Raw genomic sequence first — 11,497 nt, 5'->3', positions numbered from 1 at the left:
ACAACCTCCGTTCCACAGTACACCGCCTGCAAATTGTGCCACACACCCGCCGGGGTGGCTCAGTCAGCTAAGGCGTTGCGCTGCTGAGCACGAGGTCGCGGGATCGAATCCCGGCCCCGGCGGCCGCATTTAGGTGGAGGCGAAATGCAAAAACGCCCGTGTGCTTGCGTTGTAGTGCACGTTAAAGAACCCCAGGTGGTCAAAATTAATCCGGAGCCCTCCACTACGGCGTGCCTTGTGAGGTAGGCTTGTGAACGTAGGCTTAGTCTGCGCGAGAAACGTCTCTTGTTTGCGATTGCGCCCCTACGGAAGGCTGGTAATTACTGTTGTGTTGTTGAATCTCAAACCAGCAATTACGGAAGGCTGGCAGTTGCTGTTTTGTTGTGGAATCCCAAATCAGAAATGTACACACGAAGGGGTTGATGACAGCAGTGAAATTCCACCGACTCGCAACAGAATGCACGAAACAGACAGCCGACAAGCATGGATTACTGCTGTGCGCAGTACAGCGTAAATAAACTCTTGTTGCAGGCGCTGACAGTTCTCGTCGGAGTTCACGCGTCCTGAGAAATTGAATATGTGCACTATGCCCTGAACAAGACCGGAATTCATTCCTGCATCACTAGTACACCAATAAGTCGAGATTCTGTGACGTACAAGGCCGCTTCCTGTTTGCACCGGCGTAAGTGAAGCAGAAATAAGTTGCATGCACTACTTAAAATGCATACACATGCCATGTATATGCTGTGCGGTGAAATATTCTGTACAATTCTGAATCTGTTGACGTAGAGGCAAATGACTTCTACTGCACGCTCGCACACAGCAGAAGACACAGCTGCCCATGCACTTGCCGCAGGAAATGCAACCCTCTCGTATGAGGGAGCAGGGCGACGAAAGCTTCGAAAAATAATTACGCGTTTTTGCGCGTATTTAAGTTTTCTAGCGCAAAGATGCAGCGAACAAGCTATTGCTATGGCAGAAGGTATAGCCTGGTCACACGTGCATTTTCACGTGTATAGCCGTCCTTGACTTGTGAAACACATTTCGGCCCGACGATGACGCCATCGACGCTTAACGGAGATTAACAATCAAAGATGTCTTCTCCAATCGGGCGGGTTGTCTCAATGATGCGTTTTCGAAGACTGGTCCATTCAGTGGCGCGATGAGAGACCGTTGCTCCAAACGCCCGCTGTACCTGTCGTACTTACTGTATTTTACTGAGCTTACTTTACTTTATACTTAATTTCTTCACAAGCACACGTGAGGGAGGGGGGGGGGGTTCCCATGTCTTCGAGATACATGTATAGAGTCTGCTTAAACTACCGATATTTATTATCAATCACGTCACGTAGAGGAAAGCAGACGCTGGCCCCCTCGCCCCCGCCCCTGGTCGGGCGGGGGGAGGGGGGATAAGCATTCTATATCGATAAGCATTGTGGTCACACAAAATTTACTTTATTCCTACATGTACGGGCGTGGCCGAGTGTGAGCAGACAGTCTGCTTTTGCCGGCAGTACGCACAGTTAAACCTCGACATAACGAAGTCAGTAAAGTCAGAAATTTGCTTTGTTGTACTGAAAGTCGACCTTTTAGTCACATAAATACATTCGTCAATGAATTGTTTTCACACGGAAGCCCCCCTCCGCAATCAGAAAAAAAAGCAAATTTGGGGTGCTATAACGTAAAATGATTCCAAACTATTTTGATTCCAATTTCTGTAATCAGCCTTCACGATTGGTCAAAACATTTTACCCGCCGTGGTTGCTCAGTGGCTATGGTGTTGGGCTGATGAGCACGAGGTCGCGGGATCGAATCCCGGCCACGGCGGCCGCATTTCGATGGGGGCGAAATGCGAAAACACCCGTGTACTTAGATTTAGGTGCACGTTAAAGAACCCCAGGTGGTCCAAATTTCCGGAGTCCCCCACTACGGCGTGCCTCATAATCAGAACTGGTTTTGGCACGTAAAACCCCATAATTTAATTTTTTTTTTAAATTTTCGGTCCACTCCCAACTTCGCCTGTCTGTTACGCGACGTCAGGAAAACCGCGATAGCTCCCCATGTGATATAACGTGTACACACTGATTATGCATGATTAAACCGCACAAAAGAAAAATAATAATTCCTGATTTGACGCCTTTTCACCCTCTGCTATTGGTCGAATGTTTTATGGCTACGCCCACTTGGCCTGTTTGTCACGCTACCTCAGAAAACCGCAAAAACTCACCACGTCAAAATGACGTGTACGCGAAAAAAAGCCATTAATATGCCAAACAACACTGAAAATTTTTCTGAATAGCCACAGACTGCCCTGTTCCGACAGGAATAGAAGATGGCTGCCCGCCGATCGCTCAGGCCCTCGCTACTCGCACCTGCCGGTGAGCATGTATTTATTTGCGCATGATAAACCTTTTTGCGTGGCAGTAAAACGTTATCGAGCCCTTTAGGCATGCATTCGACATCGCTCTGCCAACTCTTCTTTGCTGAGGATCCGTTTTAGTGGAATTCTTATCCCTCCGTTGCACGCCGCCGCGATTTCCGGCCAGCCACCGCACGTTAAGTAAGGCGAAGCGGACCACTCGGAGAAGCCGGCACCACCCTCTTCATGCGGTTATCTATTTTCACTGTGCTGGCCCGGCCCCATCGAAACCCTCTCCACTAGAGCGTGCTCCTCGCCTCTTGTCAGCCAATTAGATAAGAAAAACCACTGACAATGTTATTGGTTTTGAAAGCGAACAAAGGTGACCTCCTATAAACGAGGAGAGTGTTTGATTGGTTGTGCAGACAAAGCTGCGGGTCACCGCCCGATGCTTGCGTCGAGGGTTACGTAAATTTGACGTCAGGAATTTGGAATCAAAGCAGTTTGGAATCATTTTACGTTATAGCACCCTTGAATGAGAAAAAACAATGGAATGTGAAAGTCGGCGACCAAAGATAGTTTCACGCTGTGTAAACGATACCTTCAAATCGGCAGTATGAAGCGAGCCCATCCGTGCTTTCGCATTCACTCTGACCTCATGGCTGATACTGTCACACGCAAATAGGACGTTGCTATCATGGAAAGCGCCGGCAACGGGGGCGAATGCTTCGTCTTCCTCTGTCTTCAATGCATCTCTGAAACTTTAGATTATGCAACCTCCAGTACTAAACAAGCGGGAAGACAATGCACATAATGCCACACCGTGTCAGCACGTCCACTCTTTGCGTACGCAGCAGATAACCTCTAGAAGAAGGTGCACAGGCTGCATATGTGCTCAGCTGCGCCAACAGCCATGTGCAGTGATGGCTGCGCTAGAAAAATGCACACCAACTGCTCCCTAGTGGGCCCCTCTAAAGGCCCCTTTAAAAGCTAAGTTTGTCACTTTTTGTTCCTGTTCTAGGCTAGTGCAAACAAGTGAATTCATTTCACTCCCATTAAGAAATGTACATAAGTGAGAAAATTTATGAAAGTGCAGAGTATTTTATTACTTTTCACCTCTCTCAGTCGAAATATCGTACAAATGCATAAGCAGCACTTTTCGTCTTGTTTCATCTAACGTTTTCTTTCACGCTGAAAGAAAGGCATGTGTTTGAATGTAAGCTTGGTTGCAACACGGGAAAGAGTTGCCTCATGTCACATAAAGAGTTGCTGAAATCAAAATATAGTCGCGACTTCCCTACGGATGACCTTATCTGACACTAGAAAGGAAAATGACCTTTTAAACAACAGACTAAAAAAAGAAAAACAAAAAGCCACAGCACATGCACCCATACTAAGCAAGGGATTGTATCAAGCTGATATGAGAAAATACTTTCCAAGCAAGAACATTTCACAGTTTGGTAAAATTCTTCAAACGATGGCTTACACCTGGCCCCGTGCTTTAAATCTATAAGGAATGAAGTTCTTAGGTTACTCCGAGTTGTTTCTTGAACACAACTGTGCCAAGAAAAATGGGCCACGTCTACATTTGTGGCAAGGTGTGAACAAGAAACTCCCTTTCGCTGGCCGCATGCCCCCTGTGGTGAATATTCAGGCAGAAAATTGTTTGCCCGATGTGACTATGCCCGCAAACAAAACAAATGCGGGAGACTACATCACCCGCCGGGGTGGCTCAGTCAGCTAAGGCGTTGCGCTGCTGAGCACGAGGTCGCGGGATTGAATCCCGGCCGCGGCAGTCGCATTTCGATGGAGGCGAAATGCAAAAACGCCCGTGTGCTTCCGTTGTAGTGCACGTTAAAGAACTCCAGGTGGTCAAAATTAATCCGAAGCCCTCCACTACGGCGTGCCTCATAATCAGAACTGGTTTTGCAGGTAAAACCCCAGAAAGAAGAAGAAGAAGAAGAAGAAGAAGGGAGACTACATCACATGGGAAACACCGAATATAACCACCATCACATGCACATACACCGAATATAACCACTCGATTCATGGCCAATCCCCCAATGTGGGTATGCGCCACAACCACTCAGGTCAACAACAATAACAACAACAAAATAGGAAAATCTGTAGTCCGTGCTTGCTGACACCCTGTGTCTGTATTGGCCATGAAGACATACTGTGACGGCCATCTGCTCGAATCTTTCTATGGCGTAAAAAACATCGTGTGATGCCAACTGCGAGGTTTTTGACTTCTCCAGCAGTTTAACCACGGTTAATTCCAAGTGTTCGTATGTTTTAAGTGTTGTATGTGGGCATCTTGGTCGCAAAAGAACCTATATCTTACATGCATGTCTGATGTGTAGGGCATAAAAGGCTTTTATCGGAGCCATCAAAGGATTTAATATTGGTTATTCAGTTCGCATCATCTTGGAAAAAAGTTGCTATAAGCATTTTTGCCGCAATAACAGTACCGTTCGCAGCATTTGTCACAGGGAGTGCGGCTTGCCACTTCGCCAGAATTATCACTGCACGATGATTTATTGCTGGTCTATTATAATGTGCGGAACTTAAAAGCCTATATTTTGATACCCCCCGTCCGCCGTGTACACGCACACAAGTCACAAGCATCACTGTATAGGGTGTTTTGACTGATGTCATACTAAGTGAGCACGCTACAATCCCTGTGTGCATCACTTGCTCGACTCTTTCGGTGACCATATTATTTTTTCTTCATCAATTAACCATCTAGCGGCAGCTTGAATTTGAAGTACACGTCACAACTCGTACCAGGCTCAGTCGAATACGCCTGGACTGTGGTACTGACCAGTAAACCATGCTGTAAGAGTTGGCAACTAAATTGCTGCCTTGGGAATGAAACAAATTATTCACAAACTTACAATCAAGGCTTCAATTGCCCATCCAGGAAACTGCAGGAAAGACGTGAACTCGAGCCACGTGATGTAACTTTCTACGTAATAGCGACAGCAGAGTTGAATTCTCCAGTGGTGGCCCTGGAGGCCAATAGGCATCCCTTTTCTGTGCAAGTGCTTGTGTAGGACTAGGCAGATGGTGCCAATTCATTTTTGTACATTAGCGCTATGTTTACGCTGTATTGGGTATACATTTTCTTACTCAATGTGATAGCCCTTGAACCTACACAATTACCACCAAGAGCCCTTTGTCCAGCAACCTTTCCTTTGCAATGTCTCTCGCTTCTGCCTTGATGTCATAGAGGCACTTCAGCTAGCTCAAGCAATAATGTGTTTGCGTATACACGCAGCCTTGCAGCTTTCGAACCTGGGCTCTGCTTCATTAAAAGCTGGCATGACTTGGTCTTAGTAGACAGAAGTCATAATAATATAACCTGATAAATTTCTTTCGAAGTCATTCTAACCTTGTCAATAATCCCGTGCCTTTTGGTGCGTCCATTCACCAGTGGCCAAGGCAAGTCATCTCTTAACAAATCAAAATAATAACTTTGCAAGGCCAGATACAAGGCTACCATTATCTCCTCAGCCGGCCTGAAGTGTCTCACAGCCATCAAGGCAGGAGTGGAAAAAACGACAATGGGAAGTGTTGCAGACAAAACGTTATTCGCAGAAATTCCATACGTAGATAGACTACTACACTGACTGAAAATGAAAGTGGTTTCGCAATGCAGTCTGGATGTAGTTTTTTACGGTGAGGAACAAACAGTCATTTTCCTAGTCCTGCACAAGCACTGTGCACAACTGTCCATAGATTAAAGTTTGCTGCCTGTGCATGTGGGGCAGTACACATTTCATTTTGCTACGGGTACAGTATATTTGGTAGACTAGTCGCTACTTCAATAATAGGCCCTTAAGAGTATCACAGCTCGTTAAACAAGGCCCTTTGTTCCCATTTTGCTGCAAATTGTATCAAATGCGAATGTGAATCGCTTTTGCAGGACACATCAGTTGAGTTCAAGAAACGAGATTTAGTAACCCAAGAAATAGTTTACGCCTTCAATACACAAACTGTCATTCTTAAGAAATGGTCTTTCTTATAATGTTTAATTACCGTCCCTAGTTTAGTACATGTTTTAGTATGATGTTTTGGTTTCTTCTACAGTACAATACTGTGGCTTGTTAGGCACTGGTGTTTTGATGTGCACGCTCTCTTGTGTTGCTATAATGACAACTGTTAACAAAGATTTTCCTTTGCAATTAAAGTTTGGAGACAGTGCCTGTAAGCTCACCTTTTAATCTGTTTTTTTATTTCATCCGTGCAATCACACCACACATAAAGTACAAAAATATCAGTACATAGAATCACACAAGTAGACACCCGTGTAATTATTCTGCTGAGATCCTTGGAGTGGTCAGCCACACAATGCAGCACAGGTAGAATGGCATCCTGAGTTATAACAAAGAAGAATTGCAAGAAGCACATCAAAATTTTATATTCTCTGGGACTTTTAGCATGTATACTAACTACCAAATTTGTATGTAAAACAGTTCTGCATAATAATTGAGCACAGTAAATCAATATCTGGCCCTGGGACTGTCAGTCGGTGCTACTCATGGGAAGGCTGGCGTATATGGCACATTGTTTCAAGTGCACCTTTTGCGGGACACATGCATTCAAAAAAGCTTAGGTCCACATAATACATGACACCTGCAGTTAGAAGAATTTGTTACATGCAGCAGCAAGGCCACGAGTGGCACTGCCTAACGCTTCCAGTGGCAGACTTAGTACACACACAGAAATGCGCAACAAAGTGAACAGGAGGAGGAGCTACTGCTGTAACTCAATTAATTGAAAGATTGCATGCATTCTGCAGATGTGAATACAACTCCCATCAGCAGCGAGTTGCCCTTTGGTCCACTTCACTTCTCTTCCTCTTTTTTTCTCTTGTCTTCACCGCTTGTTGGCGCCATATGTTTGTGACGAACAAAAATCAAGCACCTCAGTTCCTATTTTTGTTTTACTACATGCTGTAAAGTCATCCAAATGTGCTTAAGACTCTTAATGTATGCTTTAACCAATTTGTTTGAAAGATATGTTTCTCATTGCTTCACTACACCTTAATGTACTGCTAAGAAATTCTAGACAATGCTTTACAGAAAAACCTATATCCACACAATGACACATCTGAATAAAACTGCATAGTCTATGACTTCAAGATGTGTACATACACAATTTATACATATCTACAATAAAAATATGTGATTGTTGTAATACGCACACTGAACATACTGCATAATGGTCACCTGGTTCCAAAGTGTTTTTTTTTTGTTATCACACAAAAGACGGCTACAATCATAAATTTAATGCTTGCAGTGACTCAAGACACCGCTGAGACCTTCCGAGTGCAATCAACGACACCACCTCCTGTTGGAGAAAAATAAGGCAAATAGTTTTATAATGCTGAATAATAAACTGTTATGCTACATGGCTGTAAAAGGCCATGCTCCTGAAACATAGGCACTATTTATCATATAAGCACATCCATACATTTTTACTTACTTTCTTAGGGATTGCGTCGAGAGACTTGCTCATGTGAAAATGTTTGCTGCATAGCTGTATCGTGTTATCACTTGTTTTTTCACAGTTGTCTTAATACTGCTTTGTGTGCATGCAAACGTGCCAATACTACCTCCAGCTGAAGGCTGAACAGTATGCTGTACAATGTACATGCATTTCATAGCACCAAGCAGTGGTCTTAGAGAATGAGCAACTCTATTAAAAAGTGTGGTTCTTTGGACACACATGAAATGACATATACCTGGAAAACAAACACTTTGCTAAAATGATGACTTAATCCAATTGGTACTACGCATAATACATCACACAAGAAACTTGCTCACAATGTGCTCAAGCTGGCTGTAAACATTGGAAAGTGTAAACAATATTTTTTAATAGGTGGGCAAACTTGAGAACGACCTAAAATTAGGGTCGGAGAAACAAAGCAAAGTTTTAGGTTTCTTTATGTTTCTATGGATGTGATGGTGAAGGCAAATGATGTATTGGAACTGTTTTTTAACCATGAAATATGACGATAATGCCGCACAAAATAACCTACTGAATATTTTTTAAAACTTGCACCAGGTTTTCGTCGTTATGCTGATGCAAACACCTGCACACTGTGCACCAAGTCTTGTTCTTTTGGTTTCTTAGTCACATATACATGTTAAATTTATCCTGAAGTACGTCATATGTTGGGCTCCTTCAGTATTTTTATGTTTTTACTGGAACACACATACGCGGTGTTCAAAATTAAGCTTTGCGGAATTGTTAAATATCGCCTGTGGCAGGTAGCATAATTCTTATCGTTGAGCTGGGTTATACGAAGATGCGGACATTAGTAGCGCAAGAAATCGAAACACATATTCAACCAATTAACAAAACCTGACTAATGAACTTCTTAGTTAATTACTTTACGACACATATTGCAATTTACGAATTGTAGCCGGTGAGTTTGCAAGACGCATACACTTGAAATGAATGTCCAGTATGACACGAGTTTCGAGATATTATTTGCCAAGGTGTGGGACGAAATAGATGAGCGTTCCAGTTACTTTTGTGCTTCAATGTATAAAACAGCATTTTGATAAAAAAGTAAGTGGAATAACAGCGCATTTTTACGGTGAGTTTGATGGCGCATATCTCCAATCTGGGGTTATTCTGGAAATTCATACCAAGTGGATACGCCTTACAAGCTAACCGGCTACAATTCGTAAATTGCAATATGTGTCATAAAGTAATGAACTAAACAGTAAATTTTTGTTAATTAGTTGAATCATCATCATCATTATCAGCCTATAGTTTATGTACACTGCAGGACGAAGGCCTCTCCCTGCGATCTCCGATTACCCCTGTCTTGGGTTAGCGTATTCCAACTTGCGCCTGCAAATTTTCTAACTTCATCATCCCATCTGGTTTTCTGCCGACCTCGACTGCGCTTCCCTTCTCTTGGTATCCATTCTGTAGCCCTAATGGTCCACCGGTTATCCATCCTACGCATTACATGGCCTGCCCAGCTCCATTTCTTCTGCTTAATGTCAACTAGAATACTGGCTATCCCCGTTTGTTCTCGGATCCACACCGCTCTCTTCCTGTCTCTTAACGTTAGTCCTAAGATTTTCGTTCAATCGCTCTTTGTGCGGTCCTTAACTTGTTCTCGAGCTTCTTTGTTAACCTCCAAGTTTCTGCCCCATATGTTAGCACCGGTAGAATGCAATGATTGTACACTTTTCTTTTCAACGACAGTGGTAAGCTCCCAGTCAGGATTTGGCAATGCCTGCCGTATGCACTCCAACCCAATTTTATTCTTCTGTAAATTCCTTTCTCGTGATGAGGGTCCCCTGTGAGTAATTGACCTTGATAAACGTACTCCTTTACAGACTCTAGAGGCTGACTGACGATACTGATTCTTGTTCCCTTGCCAGGGTATTGAACATTATCTTTGTCTTCTGCATATTCATCTTCAACCCAATTCTTACACTTTCTCGATAAAGGTCCTCAATCATTTGCTGTAATTTTTCTCCATTGTTGCTGAATAGGACAATGTCATCTGCAAACCGAAGGTTGCTGAGATATTCGCCGTTGATCCTCACTCCTAAGCCTTCCCAGTCTAAGAGCTTGAATACTTCTTCTAAGCATGCAGTGAATAGCATTGGAGAGATTGTGTCTCCTTGCCTGACCCCTTTCTTGATAGGTAACTTTCTACTTTTCTTGTGGAGAACCAAGGTAGCTGTGGAATCCTTGTAGATGTTTGCAAAGATATTCACGTATGCCTCCTGTACTCCTTGATTACGCAATGCCTCTATGACTGCTGGTATCTCTACTGAATCAAATGCCTTTTCATAATCTATGAAAGCGATATAGAGAGGCTGATTGTACTCCGCTGATTTCTCGATTACCTGATTGATGACATGGATATGATACATCGTAGAATATCCCTTCCTGAAGCCAGCCTGTTCTCTTGGTTGACTGAAGTCAAGTGTTGCCCTGATTCTATTGGAAATTATCTTGGTGAATATTTTATACAATACTGAAAGCAAGCTAATGGGTCTATCATTCTTTAATTCTTTAACGTCTCCCTTCTTATGGATTAGTATAATGTTGGCGTTCTTCCAGCTCTCTGGTACACTTTAAGTTGTGAGGCATTGCGTATAAAGGGCCGCAAGCTTTTCAAGCGTGATATCTCCTCCATCTTTGAATAAATCTACTGTTATTCCATCTTCTACAGCAGCTTTTGCTCTGGTCCTGTCTTTCAAGGCCCTTCTAACTTCATCGCTAGTTATCGAAGGAGCCTCTGGATCCGGTTCATCACTGTTTCGAATGAAAGTAGCTTGGCTGTTTTGGGCACTGTATTAGTTGAATGTGTGTTGCAATTTCTCATGATACTAATGTCTGCCTCTTCACATCCCAGCTCTACGATAAGCATTATGTTACCTGCCACAGGCGATATTTAACAATTCCGCAAAGCTTAATTTTGAACACCCGGTATGTTCTGTCCCATAAAACAAGTGCCACAGCAATCACTCTAAGTGAAGCCACTAACCTAGCCACTGCAGGAAAAAGATATAGAGTGAAAGAAAAAAAGCTCGAGGTAAGAGCATACCAAGGCCTCTGCTGCTGAATAGGGGAACCGCTGGAAGGCGTCTGATGTCCGGCTATGAAGCTGCTTCATCCTCACAGTTGGCAATGAAACGGCTGCAGTCTTGAAACACAGGAGAAAAATTAGACATTGCGATGATCGCATAGAGCACGCAACAGCTGGCAGGAAGTTTATATTGGATTACATCTGCTGCGACGCTGAGTTTCGTATGTGGTTCAGCTTACATTATTGGTAAACTAAGCTTGCCAAAATATTATATCTTAACAGGCTTTGCTGTTTACAAACTAAAGCCTTTACTCACCTCATGCACCTATGCACTTGAGCCAATAAGTGTTTACTGATCACCTAAACTGAATGGCTTCTAAGACAAATTATTTCAGTCAAAAAGGATGCATAATTAATGAGTGTTACTGACATTGAATACCAAGGTAGTATTCTCTTGTTACAATAGACAATGGCGGACCTAAAGCACATTGTTCTCACAGATTTGGGTTGACCAGCCAGCCTCTTTTTTTGTTTGACCGCAGCAAGAATTGTGTTATTAATACTCG

Source organism: Dermacentor silvarum, chromosome 10 (assembly GCF_013339745.2).
Source record: "Dermacentor silvarum isolate Dsil-2018 chromosome 10, BIME_Dsil_1.4, whole genome shotgun sequence".
NCBI lineage: Eukaryota > Metazoa > Arthropoda > Arachnida > Ixodida > Ixodidae > Dermacentor > Dermacentor silvarum.
Note: the sequence above shows the minus strand (reverse complement) of the source record.